At 40.5% G+C, this 17,685-nt stretch overlaps 1 protein-coding gene across 3 annotated transcripts in view; it reads right to left on the bottom strand.

Annotated features, from left to right (window-relative positions):
• pthlha (parathyroid hormone-like hormone a) overlaps positions 1–17,685 on the bottom strand; it is an 84,070-nt gene that overhangs the window by 11,706 nt on the left and 54,679 nt on the right. For 2 of the 3 annotated variants that reach the window (XM_036149123.1, XM_036149122.1), the window contains 2 exons: positions 9,490–9,644; positions 5,817–6,022 (listed from right to left, as the gene is read on the bottom strand). The gene's annotated coding sequence lies outside the window, so the exon portion shown is untranslated. Of the gene's footprint in view, positions 1–5,816; positions 6,023–9,489; positions 9,851–17,685 lie in introns of those variants that run through there. The other variant, XM_036149124.1, reaches the window with a different exon arrangement.

The raw sequence follows: 17,685 nt of genomic DNA on the forward strand, positions 1-17,685 counted from the left end.
TCGGTTGGAGCCGCTGGCTCAAGGCGCTGACTCAGCGACGCCTGAAGACGGTGCTGCCGAGGCAGTGGAGGACAGGATGGGTCCAGTTTCTGAGTGGCTAAGTGACGTTAGCAGCAGCGTCGCTAACAAAGCAGAACGCTAAAGACCGTTGATTAACAGTCCCAACGCTCAGTCCCATCTCCTGAGTCTGAATCGCTGCGGGGCTGTAGGTCTGCTTTTATACCTGAACCGGGGCTATGGAGACAAAAGCAGGAACCGTTTGAACCAACTGGAAAATCCAGCTGCAACAGCAACGATCAACCCTAAGAGGGCAGCACTGAGACGGCTTTATGACAAATATTGCAGAACTAAATAGTTTGAAATGGAAACATTAAAAACATGAACAGTAACGTTAAAGTAGCAACTTTATCTGCTAAAAATGTGATTTTGGGTTGACTTAAACTTTAAATACTTGTACTAATCCACGATCACAGAGTTCTACATTTGTGTTTATTTCTAAATGTTCATTTGTTTTGTAGTGAAGAAAATAGAGCTTTCAGAGGAAGCAGCGCCTCCTACAGTCCCAGTCTGGGATGGTCATAGATTTAAGTGCCTGTCTAGAAATATTATAAAAACACAGCAACTTTTAAATTTCTCTTTGCCAGTAGTGATTTTTTTTTTATTTGATATTTAAGTTTCTTCTCACGCATTTTGACCACAAAAAAAAAAAAAAACGGACCTTATATTTTGGATTTTCAAAGGAAAACCAAGTCAGCTCCTGGTTTCGTTTTAATTTCTGATGTCTGATGAGCAGAAACATCCAGATCTGCTGTGACCCAAAACCGCTGAACAGACCCGTGTGTCCTGAACACAGAGGCTGTGGACCGAGCCTCATTTGCCCACCAGATGGAACCGGGTTTTCTGACTAGCCCCATTATGTACTCTGATGGGACCCTAATTAGGCGCCTGGTCACTAAACCCTTAAACGAGGAGGAGAAGTGGACACAGACCACAACAACAGTCTGAGTTTTTATGGAGACAATATTGGAGCAAGTCATAAATGAAAATAAGATGTAATTCTGCTTGAGTTTTGGTTTATTTCATCATTAAAATGTCCAGCTCTGCTCGGGAGACTTAATGGTGGAGCATTAAAACCAATTAAAGCAGTAAAAATGATTTGTCGCTGTGTATATTTGCTTCTCTGAAACATCACGTCAGCTCCTGAAAACAAAGCCTGCATGAATTTATGAGACAGCGAACCCTGTTCTGACTGGATCAGAACCTTTCTGTCTTTGTGTTTTTGTTATATTAAGGGGCCGACAGACACGATGACAGTGAAGGGGTAAGTTTAAACTTTTGCTCAGCTCAGATGTCTGGTTTCTGCTCTCTCATGTTGAAATAAAAGCTTCAGGACCTTCTTGAAGGAATGTCTGATAAGGAGACGTCTGAGGTGTGAGATCCTCGCTGAATGTGGACTCGATGGAAATCCCAGCCGTAAATCAGGGCGTCTCAGGGTGAGCGATGGAGGCACAGCGATGGGAAAGTGGAGAAGTCGTGTGATGGATGATGATGGTTGAGGGACGATGAGGACAGACCAGAAGACGGCTCCGTCTCAGGGGTGGCCGCCCCAGTTCTCCCATTAACCTCTGGCTCACCTCGCCTCTGCGGCCCCGGTTCCGCTCGCCGTGGACGGATGTCAGTGGAGGAATTCACCGCTGAACAGTCGGTGTTTTGTTGAGCAACATCCGTCTGTTTTATTCTCATCTATATTAAACAGTTAGGTCCCAACATGGAGCCACTTGGTTTCTTCGCTTTACTCAGATAATTTATGCTTCAATAAACCATCATCACCGCCTGACATTTTATTTCTGTTTGCTAAATGTTTTTTTTTTTACAACTATTTAGGTTCACAATTAGTTTATTGTGTTAATTAGGTTGTGAAAGCCCAGATGATGATTTAAAATAGTCGGGCCATTGTTTCCCCCCCATCGTTCTGTAAATAGGCTGCTGTTTTTCAACTGTTTAATTTGAATATTTCATCTTTTGTACACGAGTGTGCCGTATTATCAATAATGGTGCAATATTTACTCTCCTATTTATTTTTGCTTTTATTTCTGATAAAGCTCTGTTGCTTTAGATTAGCTTGTTTTTTTTTCATTATTATAAATTGTGTTTAAAATAAGAGTTTAATTTTAATAAGTGGTCTCAACCAGTCATTTCTCTAACCTAGTGAATTTGTACGTCTTTAAGGGAAACAAAGCTGTTGAAAAAGGACCCAGTGAGTCGTTTTTTTAATAGGAACACCAGTTCTGTTCACTGGGAATTTCATTTTAAAATAAAAAATAAACTGAAGTTTGCAGCAAGAATCCTTTAAAGCATTTAATCGTGGTTTAATCAGAAATTAATAAGATACTGGTCAGCAATTATACTATAAGAGCACTGTTTGGACATGTGGTAGTTTAGTGCATTAACCTGTTGTAGTTTGTTACATTAATCGGCAGTAGGGCTAGACGATAATTCAATAACAATATATATCAACTGATAGACGTCGGTTCAATAGAAAAAAAACAGGGCCAATAAAAAGAGCAACGGAACAGTTTTCCTTCATTTTGCTTTCTAGCCAATCATGTAAGTTAATACTATAATCATTAATCCTGCCAACCAATCACAAACGCAGACCCAGGTAAACTCCCTCACCAAGCTTCAGAGAGTTCAGAAAGCACGTGTTGCTTTTTGCTTTTTTTAAGACTTACAGTTTTGGTAAAAGTTAGGTTGAATAAAGAGTTGTGTTTGAATTCAGTGTTCTTTATTTATTTAAGCAACAGCATAAAATGGCCAGGGTTGCTGGGTTGAATTTTTTGAGAATTATTGATATTAATCAATCTAATTTCTTTATCAATATGCTTTTTTCTATATCGTCCAGCCCTAATCGACAGTTTGTTGCATTAACCGGCTGAATTTGTTGCATTAACATGCAATAGTTTATCACATTAGCCTGCAGTAGTTTGTTGCATTGACCTGCTGAATTTGTTGCATTAACATGCAATAGTTTATCACATTAGTCTGCAGTAGTTTGTTGCATTAGCCTGCAGTAGTTTATTGTATTGACCTGCTGAATTTGTTGCATTAAGCTGCTGAATTTGTTGCATCAACCTGCAGTAGTTTGTTGCATTAGCCTGATGTAGTTTGTTGCATCAACCTGTTGAATTTGTTGCATTAACATGCTGTAGTTTGTTGCATTAGCCTGCAGTAGTTTGTTGCATAGACCTGCTGAATTTGTTGCATTAAGCTGCTGAATTTAATGCACCAAATTTAACAGGTTGATGCAATAAACCTGTTGTAGTTTGTTGCATCAACCTGTTAAATTTGGTGCATTAACATGCAGTAGTTTGTTGCATTGACCTGTTAAATTTGGTGCATTAACATGCAGTAGTTTGTTGCATTGACCTGCTGAATTTGTTGCATTAACATGCAATAGTTTATCACATTAGTCTGCAGTAGTTTGATGCATTAGCCTGCAGTAGTTTATTGCATCAGTCTGAAGTAGTTTGTTACATTAGTCTGCGGTAGTTTGTTGCATTAGTCTGCATGCATTCAATGCAGGATAGGCAGCAGCAAACACTGACAGGGTAAAGGCGCCTGCAGTCTGCCTTTCTCTCGCATTCTGTGGGACTTTCTGATGTCACCAGATGGATCTTCGTAATGTGCTGGTGTGTCGCTCTCCAGTTAATCACGTTCCTACGCTCAATTAGGGCTGGTTGTGGTGAACGCTGCTCTGCCAGCAAACTGCATTAGAGTTTGGAGGGGACACAAAGTGGTTTTGACTTACTAAAAGATCTTTATGGGTTTAGGCTTGTGATTATTTTGGCATTTAAACACTCGAGGTGTTTAGATGACTTTGTAAAGTAGTTTTTAAGGTAATAACAGGATCAAACTGCCTTCCTGTGTCTCATATCTAAGTTAGACCACAGAACATTATGTTTCACTGAGATTTTATTTTAATTTAGGGCGACGCTGACGATCTTTAAAAACAGGCTGTGTGTATAAAGTTTGTACGGTGAGTTTAACGTTTAAAAAGTAAATGTTGGCTCCTGTTTTCATGGACATCATAGATTCAGGAGTTAAAAATAGAAATGCAGAAATGTCCTTAATTTTTCCATTTGGATTAAAAAATACGAGACACACCTCTACTGGTCACGCTGGAAATGCACATAAAAAGCCATAATGTTCAGTGGTGAGGAATGCAATGATCCTGTCCACCAGTCATCATTTTAAATGGGGAGATTCTTATTTAATAACTTTTAAAGGTCAAAGAGCTTAGGTAACAAGCTTTTTAACCAGGTGTGTAAAAGGAACACAAGCAAAGTCTGCAAGAGCGATCAAGAAGGACTGGTAAGAACTTTAGAGCTAGCCATTCACGGCACACAATGCTGTCGGGGGGGGGGGGGGGGGGGGGGGGGGGTAAACACAGGCAAAATAAACAAACACCCAGACAGAGATTCTGCGGCGTCTTCATCGCCCGTCTAACCCTTGTGAAAACGTGAAGGTTCTGCTTCAGCAAAAGTTTCATTTGGTGCATGCAGAAAAACAGTAAAAATACGAGTGCATTGACAAAACTGTATAATTGAAATAAATAATGTAGTTATTTAGATTCCAGGGAAGCAGCTTAAAATTGCAAGTAGTCAGAAAAATACCAGGAATAATTTTGGTTCATAGCAGCCATATCCATAGTTCTTTGCTTGCTCAGAAATTACATTTACCTGATTAGACTGGAAACAGACGGTTTATGGACCTTTAAACTAAACTCATTTAAATCTGGGCCGTCTGTCCTCCCCTGCAGGAACTTTTCTAGTGCTTCCAAGTTAACTACATTAACCAACGTGGACAAACCCAGTTTCTGCTATTAAATTGAACATTTGTCTTTTTTCTAAGACTCTGTTTTTTATAACAATGACAACCACTAAATAGAATTAATATAACTGATAAAATGTCTGAAAAACACGGAGTAAATTAACCGTCTGAGGCAAATTTCTGAATTAAGAACCCTGAACAACACTAGATCTAGGACAAAACTACACATCCACGATAAATTATACTATACTAGACAAACTGCTGGAGAGAAATCTGATTTAATAATAAAGTTTGACTTAAATGAGACCTAAAACTTTTTAACAGCTAACAAATAAAACTGAAAAATTGCTTTTTTAGGAGGGTTGGACATTAAAATGAGATTCCAGATAAAAAAAATCATCTAATTTAATAACTGCTGACAGAGCAGCATTTAACTACAACAGCAGAAATACTCATTTACTACGAAAGCCAGGCTAAATATTATGATTATAATGTTTTAACTAAACGGGGATGTTTTAGCCAATAAAACCCAAACATAAAGTTTTTGTTTTATTTCCAGGCTTTCTAATGTTTCTAATGTTGGTTCTGGTCTGAGCAGAACCAACAGGTTTGGTTCCTTTGATTGTTGGGAATAAAAACAATGCCTTGATGATGAAGAACTGTGGACTGCATGAAAACAGACGAAAGAGAATAAAGTGTTTTCTGACCCGTTTGCTTACAGAGAACTACGTCAGAATAATAAAGTTTTAATAAAATAAAGATATCTGTTAAATTTTCTAAACGAACATTAATGTCTAATTCTTTTCCAGCAAGTTCCAACAATCAACCAAACCAGAACCAGTCACATCTACATGAAATGGTTCTGGATCCATTCTTAATTTAAATTAATTTGTGATCTCATTTTACATCAAACATCTGGACCTTTTATCATCGAGTTCTGACAGATTCTGGTTCTGCTTCCTGGCGCCGTTTCGGCTCTCAGTTACCTGTAAGTCCCAGATCCTGCTGGATGGTCTGGATCCGACGCAGAGTCTCTCCTTTAGAGCAGAACTTGCCGGGTCTTTGGTGGAGCTCCTCTGGAGCGAAGGTTGATCTGATCCTGGATGCCAGGAGCTTTATAAATCTGGTGAAGCCCTCCTGCTGACATCATCAGCATCATCCCAGCTTCACAGCAGGATCCAGGAGGCTGGATCTGTAATTAGACGGATGAAGTTAGTCACTATCTGCTCCTCAGCCCTCCCTCCCTCCCACACCTCCAGGAGGAAACACGCCGCAGCTTCTCCTTTAATGACACATGTGGGGCTGCTTGTAGTTTTTAGATGGTTCTGGTTTCTGTGGTTGCTTTCCTGTCACTTTCTTACAGATGAAATGTTTTTACAGGTCTGAGCGTCACTGAGGTGCAGCAATAAAGCCGACATGTTGACACCAGCTTCAAGCTGTTATTCCTGCTCCTGTTTAACCTTTATTTGGGCAGATTAATGCAGACAGAGCGGCCCGGCTTGGCGCTGGTTCTGTTTTTGTCTCTGTTTAGCTCGACTCTGTTAAATAATGACCTCCTGCTGTCTGGCTGCTGCTGAACCCACCACAAGCTGTAGGCTGAAGAGAAGAAAAAAAAACTCGACGCAACGTGGTTTTCTTCGTCACGGCTTCTCCTTCTTGCGTAGCATTCTTCCTAATCTCCAACGCGAAAGCAAACAGCTCCGGTTCCAGCCGCCGATCTGCTCCGAGGTTCTCTATGTTTAGCTGGGAGTCATGGTTTGAGGTTGTGAACATCAGGTCAAAGGATCCCAGACTGGGCCAGGCAGTATTTAGAGCGCTGGGACATCTTCCCAGAGAAACGTTCTAGTTTACAGCTGAAAAAAGCTTTTTTCTTTAAAATCCACCCAAAACAGCAAATATTCAGGTTAAACTTATCTTAAAATACCTGCAGCTGCCATCACCTCAGACCTGCTGTTTTAACATCCAGTCAGGAACTTTACTTTTTATTCTGTATAAAAAGTTAAATAAATTCCTCCAGTTTTATCCTTCTTCACAAAAAGTAAACATATATTACTGCATTTCAGGCAACAAAACCCAGAAAAGGTCTACTCAGGACTAGCTGGAGGGTGATTATGTTACTACGATGCTGATTCTGACTTTCAGATGATCTTTAGTTTGACAACAAACATGTTTAAAGATAAATAAAACATGAAAAACAAGGTTCCTTCCAGAGAAATCAGAACAACGTCCTGAAACCATCCAAGGAATCTGGAGGAATATGAGGGACTTGGACTGACTCCAGAACAATCATCCATCCATCAAACTGATGGAACCTTGTAGAACCTCATAAGATTACTTTGGAGAACCTTGGTCCAGCTCTACAATCCTTCACTGAGCAGAGAAAAGGCCTGATGTTCACCTCAGTGGAGGAGTCAGCTTCTCTGGGCTCAGAGGCTTCTGGGATGGACCATCATGGACTAGACAGATCAGTCTTCCAGATGTTTGGTGGCGCATCCAGTCTGCTGTCAGAACCCAGTCCCTGCAGCCAGGCTCGGTGAACGTTTGGGCCCGGGTCATTCTTCTTTCATCGCCAAATTGATGCAGAAAAATCCAATCTGCTGCTTTCCGGACCACATCTTCTACAGGAACGTCATCCATGTTTCACCAGGAAAGCAGAAAACCATATTCCTCAGGTTGAGTTGAGGAGGAAGAGCTTCAGGTTATTTATGTGTCTCCAAGAGGTAAAATGCAGGTTTAATGTTTCAGCTGCAGTCTTCAAATGTGCCTAACGGAGACCATTGTACCGTTGGAGACAACGAATCCCGTCGGTACTACCGGGTACAGATTCATCTAAAATCAAACGGTAACCATGTTTCGGTACCTAAACGTATCACTGTGACACTGAAGGAATGGAACAGTGGCCGATTTTCCATGCCGAACATGAACACAGCATAGCACGCTAGTAGACCACTGAGCTATATTATACACTGGAGTGCTGATTTTGCCGCAAAACTGAAGTCACTGGCCGCCATCTTGCTCCTCCCTACTCTCACAGAATCCCATAGGATTTGGTTGCAACAACAAGCAGTTTTCTGGCTGAGTGAAAACGTTTTACAGGTAATTCTACAGTCAGTGGATGTACTAACACTATCAACTACTAGGAAATTATACGCTGAAATATTTTACATGTTATTCATATTAAATATATATATATGTATATATAAGTATGTGTATATGTATATATGTATATATATGTATACACATATGTAAATATATGTTTTTGTATATTGTTATTTATATATTTATAAATGTTAAACATATATATTTAAATGAATAAAATGCAAAATATTTCAGCACATGACTTTCTCAGTACTTGATATTTTTAGAACATAACATAAAAGTATATGGAATTTGACATTTTAAAAGTCTTAAGCCCCCCCTGAACATGAGAAAATCCTCGTTATTCGATGCTGTAGCGCACATATTCCCTAGTTACTGGGGGGGAAATAGGGAGTACCAATATGGCGGCTGGTGGCTTCAAAGCGACTCGTTCTAACAGACGGTGATTAGCACTCCAGTGTATAATATAGCTCAGTGTAGTAGACGCTGGTCCAGTAAACAAAGCATGGCTGATAGAAAGCGCTGGCTCCGCTTTTCAAAATGCGCTGCAGATTACGTTTGCTGCAATATTTGTGAGGCGAAGTCCAAGGCCAGCGGCGGGAATACTTCTATTCTGAGGTAGCACCTGGTCACTAATGCCAATTTAGTGAATTTGTCGCTATATTTAGCGACTTTTCAGAAACCCGCCTGCAGTCAGAGCAGAGAGGAGAGTCTCTCCGTTTCCACATTGTAAATGTATCCCACCCTGGATGACAAAGCGGGATAAAATATGTTTTTAATGTAGTTTTCTTTCTTCTCTGAAACTGTTGCACTAAAACAGTTCCCCAAAGTTGATTCACATTGTTCACTCTGTGCATCTGATAACTGTTGTTTTGGTAAAAATGTGTTTTACGTGGTGTGTATTGAAGCAATGTATTAAGATTCATAAATTATTTAATAAGATTCAAAGAAATATGTTAAATAGAAAAAAAAATTGAAAAGAAAATGAGATTTTATTAATAAATTAAATTTTTTACTGCATTAGTATCTATCATCGGTACAAAGGTACCGATGATAGATACCGATAAGAACCGGTATCGATTTATAGGTACCGGGTATCGGTACCGTACCCGTTCAAATGTGAAAGGTACCCATCCTTACAAAACAGGAAATCATTTTCAGCCAACAGGAAAACAGTCAAAGGAAACAAAGGAAGTCAAAGGAAATAAAGTGACTTAATTAGGAGCTTTGCTGTTGTTCTGATGAAAAGAGCATGGATAAATAGAAAAAAACACGCAAGTCTAAATCCTGCTGAAGGTAAATGAAAAACTAGGAGCAGATGAGTCCCACAGCAGGAGGAAACACTCAAACAAACAAATAAAGAGAGAGAGATACAACAAGAGACGATATTTGCAGAAACTAAACTAAAACAGAGATAAGATAACATCAGGAAAACAAGAAAATCTAACAAAACCCAACCCATAAACATGGATTAACTCTGGGTTCTGAGGACAGATCAGGTTGTGTTAGAAACAATAAACTTTATGGTTCATTTCAAGTTTAAAGCTGGAGGTGACAAACCTTTTCTTTTCTGACCCAGGAAAACCCACTGGTGACCTTTCAGTGATTCTGCCAAATGTCAAACCGACCGCTCATCTCCGCCTTCAGCTCTGCGTCCAAACCGGCTCGCTGACCGTTGATGCTTTCTACCTCCGGGTTTCCCATCATCCAGCAGGCTGCAAGGAAATGATGCTCACAGCAGAAATTAACAATAAAAGGAAAACAGGTGGAATCTTAATCCTAGCTTCGGGGATAAAGATGATTATTCTAATTATTTGATAAAAAAGAACAAAGTTTTGAAGAGAAATCTGGTCAAAAATAACATTTTTTATCTGAATACTAAGTGGTTTAAAAATGATGTGGGATGAATAGATTGTCTAAAATTGCTTAAATAATTGTTGTGAAAATTATTTAAGCATATTTATACTACAGTTTTGTCACTTTGCACAAATTCGATAAATATAAACAAAATACTTTAAAATAGACGGTACTAGACAGCATGCTGTAACAGTATTTGGCAATTAATGTTAAACATAATCTGGTTTGATAACAGCATAATGGCCGTATGCAGGGAACCCAACATTCAAGCCAACTCAGAGATATAAATTTCTTAAAAGTTTATTGGTGAAAGTGATGGTGGTGGCAGACAAGACCGGTAATGGCTGTAACACGAATGAAGGAAGGTAGATGGCAGGAGCTGACCAAGCGACGATGACAGAGACAGGAACAGAGGATCAGCAAGCTGGAAGTGTCCCTTGATTTGATTTGACAAACCTGGTCACGTCACATTAGCTTATTAAAGTTGTCATCTGCATAATAAAATGTTGGCATACTTAAACATTGCCAGCATATTAAATTACAGTCAAGATGCTGTAATTATTATGTTAAAATTACTGTTAGCATCCTAAATTACTGTTCCTGTGGTAAATTACTATTAACATGCAATAAATACCTAAGCATGTTAAAGTTACTGTCATCATGCTACTTTACTGATAACATGCTAAATTATGTTCGTACAAAAAAAAGACCATTAATATGCTAGAATAAGAGCTGGGATGTTAAATTAACAGTTAGCATGATAAACTATTCTAATTACGCTGCAATTATACTAGTGTTGCGCTGATACCGATACCAGTATGGGGCGGGGCTCCGATCCAGCACTGAAATAGTGGTATTGGTATCGGCAAGTACCAACAAATAGGCACCGATACCATTTTGATGTTTGTATGTCACTTGACATACAAACATCGGCAGCCTTCTCTCTCCTCACTAGTATTATACATGTTACATAAGTTCATGAAAGTTGCACTATTTTGGCATTTGAGAGCCAAAAGTTTATTCAACCGTTGTCACCCATTCCAGCTAGGCAATAAAAAGTTCTACTGTCCTAAGTAGTATGCAGTTCTTCATTCATACACACACATCAGTTTCAAACAGATGGTATTGGTATGGTATCGGTGTCGGCCAATACTGCACAGCCAGGTATCGGGTATCGGTATCGGACACTGAGCTATATTATACACTGGAGTGCTAATCGGCCGCTGTTAGAACGAGTCGCTTTGAAGCCACCGGCCGCCATATTGGTACTCCCTATTTTCCTCCAGTAACTAGGGAATATGTGCGCTACAGCATCGAATAACGAGGAATTTCTCATGTTCAGGGGGGGCTTAAAACTTTTAAAATGTCAAATGCCATATACTTTTATGCTATGTTCTAAAACTATCAAGTACTGAGAAAGTCATGTGCTGAAATATTTTGCATTTTATTAATTCAAATATATATATAACATTTAGAAATATATAAATAACAATATACAAAAACATATATTTACATATATATATATACATATATCTACATATATACATATACACATATTTATATATATATATATATATATATTTAATATGAATAACATGTAAAATATTTCAGCACCTAATTTCCTAGTAGTTGATAGTGTTAGTACATCCACTGACTGTAGAATTACCTGTGAAACGTTTTCACTCAGCCAGAAAACTGCTTGTTGCTGCAACCAAATCCTGTGGGATTCTGTGAGAGTAGGGAGGAGCAAGATGGCGGCCAGTGACTTCAGTTTTTCGGCAAAATCAGCACTCCTGTGTATTAAATAGCTCAGTGGTATCGGGGCCAAAAAATGGTATTGGCGCAACACTAATTTATCCAAGCATGTTAAAATTACTGTGTGACATGCATGAAAATCTCACTGAGGAAGACTAAAATAATTTCACTATGCCAAAAGGAAAATGACTTTGTTTATAAAATGAGGTTATTTTGCAATGTGAAATTAGCGCCACCATGCTAAATTACCTTTGGGATACTAAGTGAATACTGACATACAACAGTTAGCATGCTAAACCACTGTTAGCATGTTAAACCACTGTTAGCATGTTAAACCACTGTTAGCATGCTAAAGGGCCCATTAGCTTGCATGAAGCATGCGCGTCTATTATGACCAAGTTATTCTAATGAAACCAGCTTTGTTGAACTGGATTAAAATAGAAAAAGCACCAAAACCTCCTGCTGACTGTTAAATCAGTGGATCAGCACTAAATACTTTATAAAACGCCCATGTTTAGAGTTCTGCTCGGAATAAAACCCACTTTCTGAATTTCTCCTCCTGTATTTCTGTTTTCTGTGACTCCAGTTAACAATATTGGGATCTATCTGTGCTTCACAGTTTTATCAGGAAGTAAATATCCCAACTGTTGTGTGATGCAGCTGGAAACCAAGAGGATGAAGAGGAAACGCTTCTTCCTGCCATCACTTCTCTCTGAACACATAAAAACGTTGCAGTAAAAATGTTTCCGTCTTGTTTATTGTGCAGACTCGGTGTCAGTGCAGATATTACCACGCTCCTCTAATGAAAACAGAGAAATCCAGGCGCTGTGGATTATTTCATGTGTTTTAATAAGGTGTTTGAAGATGAATGAGCAACCACAGAGTTTCATTGGTGTTTCCACGTTGCAGAGACACTTGAGGGGGGATAGAAAGACGAAAACTTGGCAGCATTCTGACACAAGCAGCGACAGGTAAAGTTTGCATCTCGGTAAAGTTATATGAAGTTCAGCATCAGTCTAACGTTCTGTAAACACAGACTGTGGGCTTAATATTCTAAAGCATGGATGTTTATTAAAAATATTGTAGCTTCTAAGCTGTTTTTCTGCTCAGGTGGAGGCAGACAGACACATTAACTCCTGGAGCTTGTTGCTAACATTAAAACTGTTTATTAAATTTCTATTTGAGCCTCCACATCAAGGCTGTTGCAGATATCTGCAGCTATACAATCTTTCCAAACAGCCTAGTTTCATTTTAGCCAAGCTAAGCTACAGGACCTTTAACTCTTTGATCTGAGGTAAACCTTGGTTCTGGGTCCAGATCTTGTGATGTCTGAAGGGAAACTCCTGAGCAGGAGACGAGCCAGAATAGTTAGAAAGTTCAACTTTCTCAATTAATGCTGCTGAGTTTAAACCAGTCCCTTCAGCTGCAGCTGACCTCAGTGTGTTTTAACTTAAAAAGCCTAGCAGCATCATAAAGGTGACATGTTTGTTCACCTGTTCTGAGCTGAAGTACCTGGACCATGTGTCCTTCCATAGTAATGAGGATCCTGGTATCTGTGCAGCGTTCCTGCAGACGGAGCTCCTGCTTCCTCCTTCTCACATCTGCTGATGAGCTCCTAAAATGTGGTCGACAAAAAACAGGGGCTGGATGCTTTAATCAGGGCCCTAAATTCTTCCAGCAAACTTCCTGCCATCACACTGTGGCCTTCAGTTATGGCCAAGACTGAACTGGATCAGAGATTCTGGGAAACAGTCCCAGCAATAACTCTGTTGTCTACAATCCCTTTAAAATGGGGACGTGTGGCGGCGGCCGATAGATGGACGAGTAGCAGGTGGGCTGAGTAACTCAAGAGCTGTAGACGATGGCAGCCAGCCTGTGTTTTACTGGGATTTTACGCGAAATACCAAGATGGCGGCACTAAGAGGTCTGTTAGAGCAGCTGCCCTCAAACAGGGGTCCACAGACCGATGGGGGTCCGCGAGCCACGGGTTTGGGTCCATGAAACGTATGTTGTCGGCCCTGAGGAGACTCTGCTGAGGATGCATCGGCGTTGAGCTAAGGAACACGACGGACAAATATCGAGAATGAGCATCTAATCTCCACCAAATCTCGAATATTAGGTGTATTTCTATATATTTTTTTAAAAACATACATATTTCCTGATGCATTTAACAGCACAAAAGGCTGGAGGAACCACAAGTAGAAAAGAGCCTCTGCTGGAAATAAAACTAAACTAAAGCATTACCCTACTTCAGAATAGGCCATGCATGTTGGTGGCAGCATCATGCTGTGGGGGGGCTTTTCTTCATCAGGTCAGCACTGGTGGCTGACGCACATGGAAACGTTTCGCTTTTAATTAGGGCAGAATTATTAAAACCAAGTTAAAATCTTACAATTAAATGTTAGGCACAACACAGAACATTTGACTTTTAATAACTACGCATTTTACATGCTCTTTGTTTTCACAGTAAGTAGGATCACATTGGTCCAATGACTTTTAGTCAAAAGGAGACTTTGATGCATCAAAATCTGATCGGAATTCATTTATTAAATTCACTAAATCAAGATTTTTTTTTAATTTAAAATGATAATATTTATAGAGTAGGTTAAAAAACATTCAGTAACAATTGTGTGGTTATGTAATTTTTCTTTCTATTTTTTGGCCCTCGAGTGTTTGACTTGACAATGTCGGCCCACGAGCAGAAAAGTTTGGACACCCCTGGTTTAGATCAAAGCAGATTCATGGGTTAAATTGGCCTAGTTAAAGCCCAGGCCAACTAAGAATATGTGGCAAGACTTAAAAACAGAACAGACCTGCAGGTCGACCCTAGAGCAGAACTCTGAGGAACCTTCAGAACGGACGCAGACAGAAGCAGCCTACTTGGATCAGAACTATTTGTGTTTGAAATCCCTTCTTTTTAAGAGGGAAGTCAAAAGCAGCAACAAATGTTAAAGCTGTTGTTGCCCTAAAACCTTCAGGATCAGGATTCAGTGACTCAGCTGGACGAGGAGAACCTTCTCCAGGTCAAAGTTCTGCTGTGTTTCTGCTGTAAACCTGCACTGATAACGAGGTTAAAACCCAGGAGATACAAAACATTTTCTGCTGAAAAACAAAGTTTAAAAGAGAACTACAGTTTGGTTTCTGATGGAAACCGCCTATGAAAGCATTTTCTTCACATTAAAGGAGTTAAACGTTTTTTTTTCTTTTGCTTCCAGGGATTTTATTCTGTTCGTGTTTAAAGTCGATCGTTTTCTCCTTCTGGACAGTGAAAACATGCTGATCCACAGCAGCGGCTCTGACTCAGTGTGAAGCATTAAAGAGCTGCTGATGTTCTTCTTGTTTTCTCTTCCCAGAACCCATTTCCCCTGAGTCAGTGTGCATATATTAGCATGCTGATCCCCTCTGTCAGCTCTCTGATCCTCCCCAACGTGCTTCTACTTTAAAGCAACATGTTATTCACTTCCACTTCATGCACAATCAGCTCGCTCGCCGTTTGAGGTGAACTGTTCTGCAGAATCAGAGGAAAGTTAAAGAACACCGTAAAGAGCTCCAGTTCCTGCAGGAGGTGGAGGATGTTGCACCTAGAGTTGGTGTCAGGAATATGAACTCTGACATTAATCACTTTAAACCCGACCAAGTCCGGTCTGGATGCTGCTCCCTGTAACTATTTACTGCCTCCCAGCACTTTCCATGTGCAGAGGCGTCTGAAATTCCAGCAGCAGCTCTTCCACGGCTGCGGGCCGAGCCAGCTCAATCCTAGTTTTCCACTTAAAGCAGAAGATTGTGAGGAGCAGCAGAGAGATATACGCCCCCGGTGCTGAGGGACTGGAGTTCCTGCCCAGACCCGGTTTCAGAGATAATCAGGCTGCTATTAAAAGCAGCGGCAGAGTTTCCAGCGTCTGAGAGGAGCTGAAAGCTTCATTAAGAGAAGATTTAAAGTTATTAGACTTTTCTGCTGTTGTCGTCCCAGACTGCCAGAACCAGGAAGAAGAGACGGTCGGGACATGTGGAAACCGAGTAAACAAACATGATGAACGATGGAAATGTGTTCTGCTGGGTCTGTAGGCCCGGTAGGACCCGGCGTGAAGGGTGTGTTTCCATCCACCTCTGATGTTTTACTGCAGAGACGCTGTCAGAATCCATGACTACATCATACCACAGCGCTTACTGCTTTTATTTCAAATAAAAACTTCCTTAAATCAGTGCAACAGAACCAGTCCATTACGTCCAGTTCTCCCCAGTTTAACTGCACGAGCCACCTGGATGTAAACGTTCGAAGAGGAAAAACTGATGGATAGAAACCTGGATTGTTTCTGATGAACAACAAATAAAAACCAGATGCAGAACTGAAAGGACCAGGAGATGTTCTACACGAAAAAAGAGTATTTGGTTCAATTCAAAGGGTCATTTAACTTCTTATTAAAACAACCTCAGTGTGGTGTTCCTCAGGTTCTTGAAGGACCTGCGTCATTGCCAACAGTTCATAATGTTCCTTTTTTTAATTTTCCAGAGGTCCTTAATACTTCTGGTGTTCTTTAAGTGTCCATAGTCATCCCTGTTCCTCACATTTCTGTTGTTGTTCTTAATCATCCTGCATTACCGTCATTTACAAAATATCCTGCTAGTGTTCCTGATGTTCTTTAAGTACCTTCTGTTGTTCCAGATGGTTCCTGCTGATGTTCCTGATTGTTGTGTAACACCGTCTGTCTTTCCTGACAGTTCCAGCACCATGCTTGACTGTTAGCAAAGCCGTCTTAAAAACATAGATTAACTCTTTCAAACACTGGTGGTAACTGATGGTTGTGTTTACACCGGGGAGTAATTGGTGATATTCGTTTTGTGAATCAGGTACTGAGAAGATCGAGAGAACTGGGGGGAAAATATGATTAATAAAATGAAGAACATTATGGACAACCCTGAGCATCCTCTTCATCAAACTGTAATCCAACACCAACAGAGTGTCTTCAGTCAGAGGCTCCTCCAGAACCGCTGTAACACAAACCACTACAGGAGATCCTTCCTGTCCACAACCGTCAGGTTCTACAACAACTCGTTAAAGAAACTAGTATGAGTTACAAAAACATTTAATTTCTTCATGATACAGGCCCTCAGTTTCCTGCCTAAACACACTTTGGCCGATAGAGGGAAGTGGGACCGGATGATTTCTCTACAAAGTTGAGTTGTTTAAAGGGCTCATAACTATGTAGAGAATAACCCGGGGTTTAACGGGTCTAACAGTAATAAAAGAATAAAGTCCTGGTCCGTTCAGTCAGTCGTTTTTAATGGTTACTGGTTCCAGAGTCAATGTCTACAAACATAAAATGAGGTCCAGAACTGGTGGCACCTTTGAAAGAACTGTTAGGTCTCATCTTATTCATATTTTTAAAGTGAGATCCAAAATTCTGGGCCTGATCTGCTTCATTTATCATAAATGAAAGTAAATCCATGCCTCATTGAGATTCTGGACAACCATCTGGGTCTAGTAACCCGCTACTGAAATGGATGGAGATATAATAACACACTCAGAACCACGCTGGAGTAACACTGCAGGAAGATCTGAGCCCGCCTGCCGCAGTGGTTTCATTCTTCACAGCTCCAAACCCTCGCTGCTGGCTGACGCAGGAAACCCTCGCGCTCCGTGGATCTCCTCCAGCCCGTCCCGCTCTGAGCACAACACCCAACGTCAGGCCCGTCTAAACTTAGAACCACGTTTCTATTCCCAGAGCTGCTCAGTGTGTCAGGAGGCTGGAAGCTCTCAGTCACCGCGCTTTTTATTTTCAGGGTTTCCACAGATCCAGAGTAGCCAGCGGAGGCGGGACCCAAAGCCTGAATCACTGCATGTCAGACCAGGAATCAGTCTCTGCAGGTAAAGATGGGGAGGATGCTGAAGGAAGAACGTCTCAGGGCGGAGAAGACTACAAACATGCTGGCTGTTAGACAGAAAACTGATTACAGACGTGTTTACACCAGAGCAGAGAACCCTGGACCGGACTGAACGGTTCTGATGTTTCAGGGAAGTTTTTCAGAAAACCCAACAGACTCAGTGGTCTCCAAAGGGTTCTGCAAGGCTATAGATGTTCCCATGCTTCAGCACACTAGAATGGGTCAGTATCAGGGCAAAGATAAGCTTTACGATCAGAACAC

The sequence above is a fragment of the Fundulus heteroclitus genome, chromosome 17 (assembly GCF_011125445.2).
Source record: "Fundulus heteroclitus isolate FHET01 chromosome 17, MU-UCD_Fhet_4.1, whole genome shotgun sequence".
NCBI classification, from domain to species: domain Eukaryota; kingdom Metazoa; phylum Chordata; class Actinopteri; order Cyprinodontiformes; family Fundulidae; genus Fundulus; species Fundulus heteroclitus.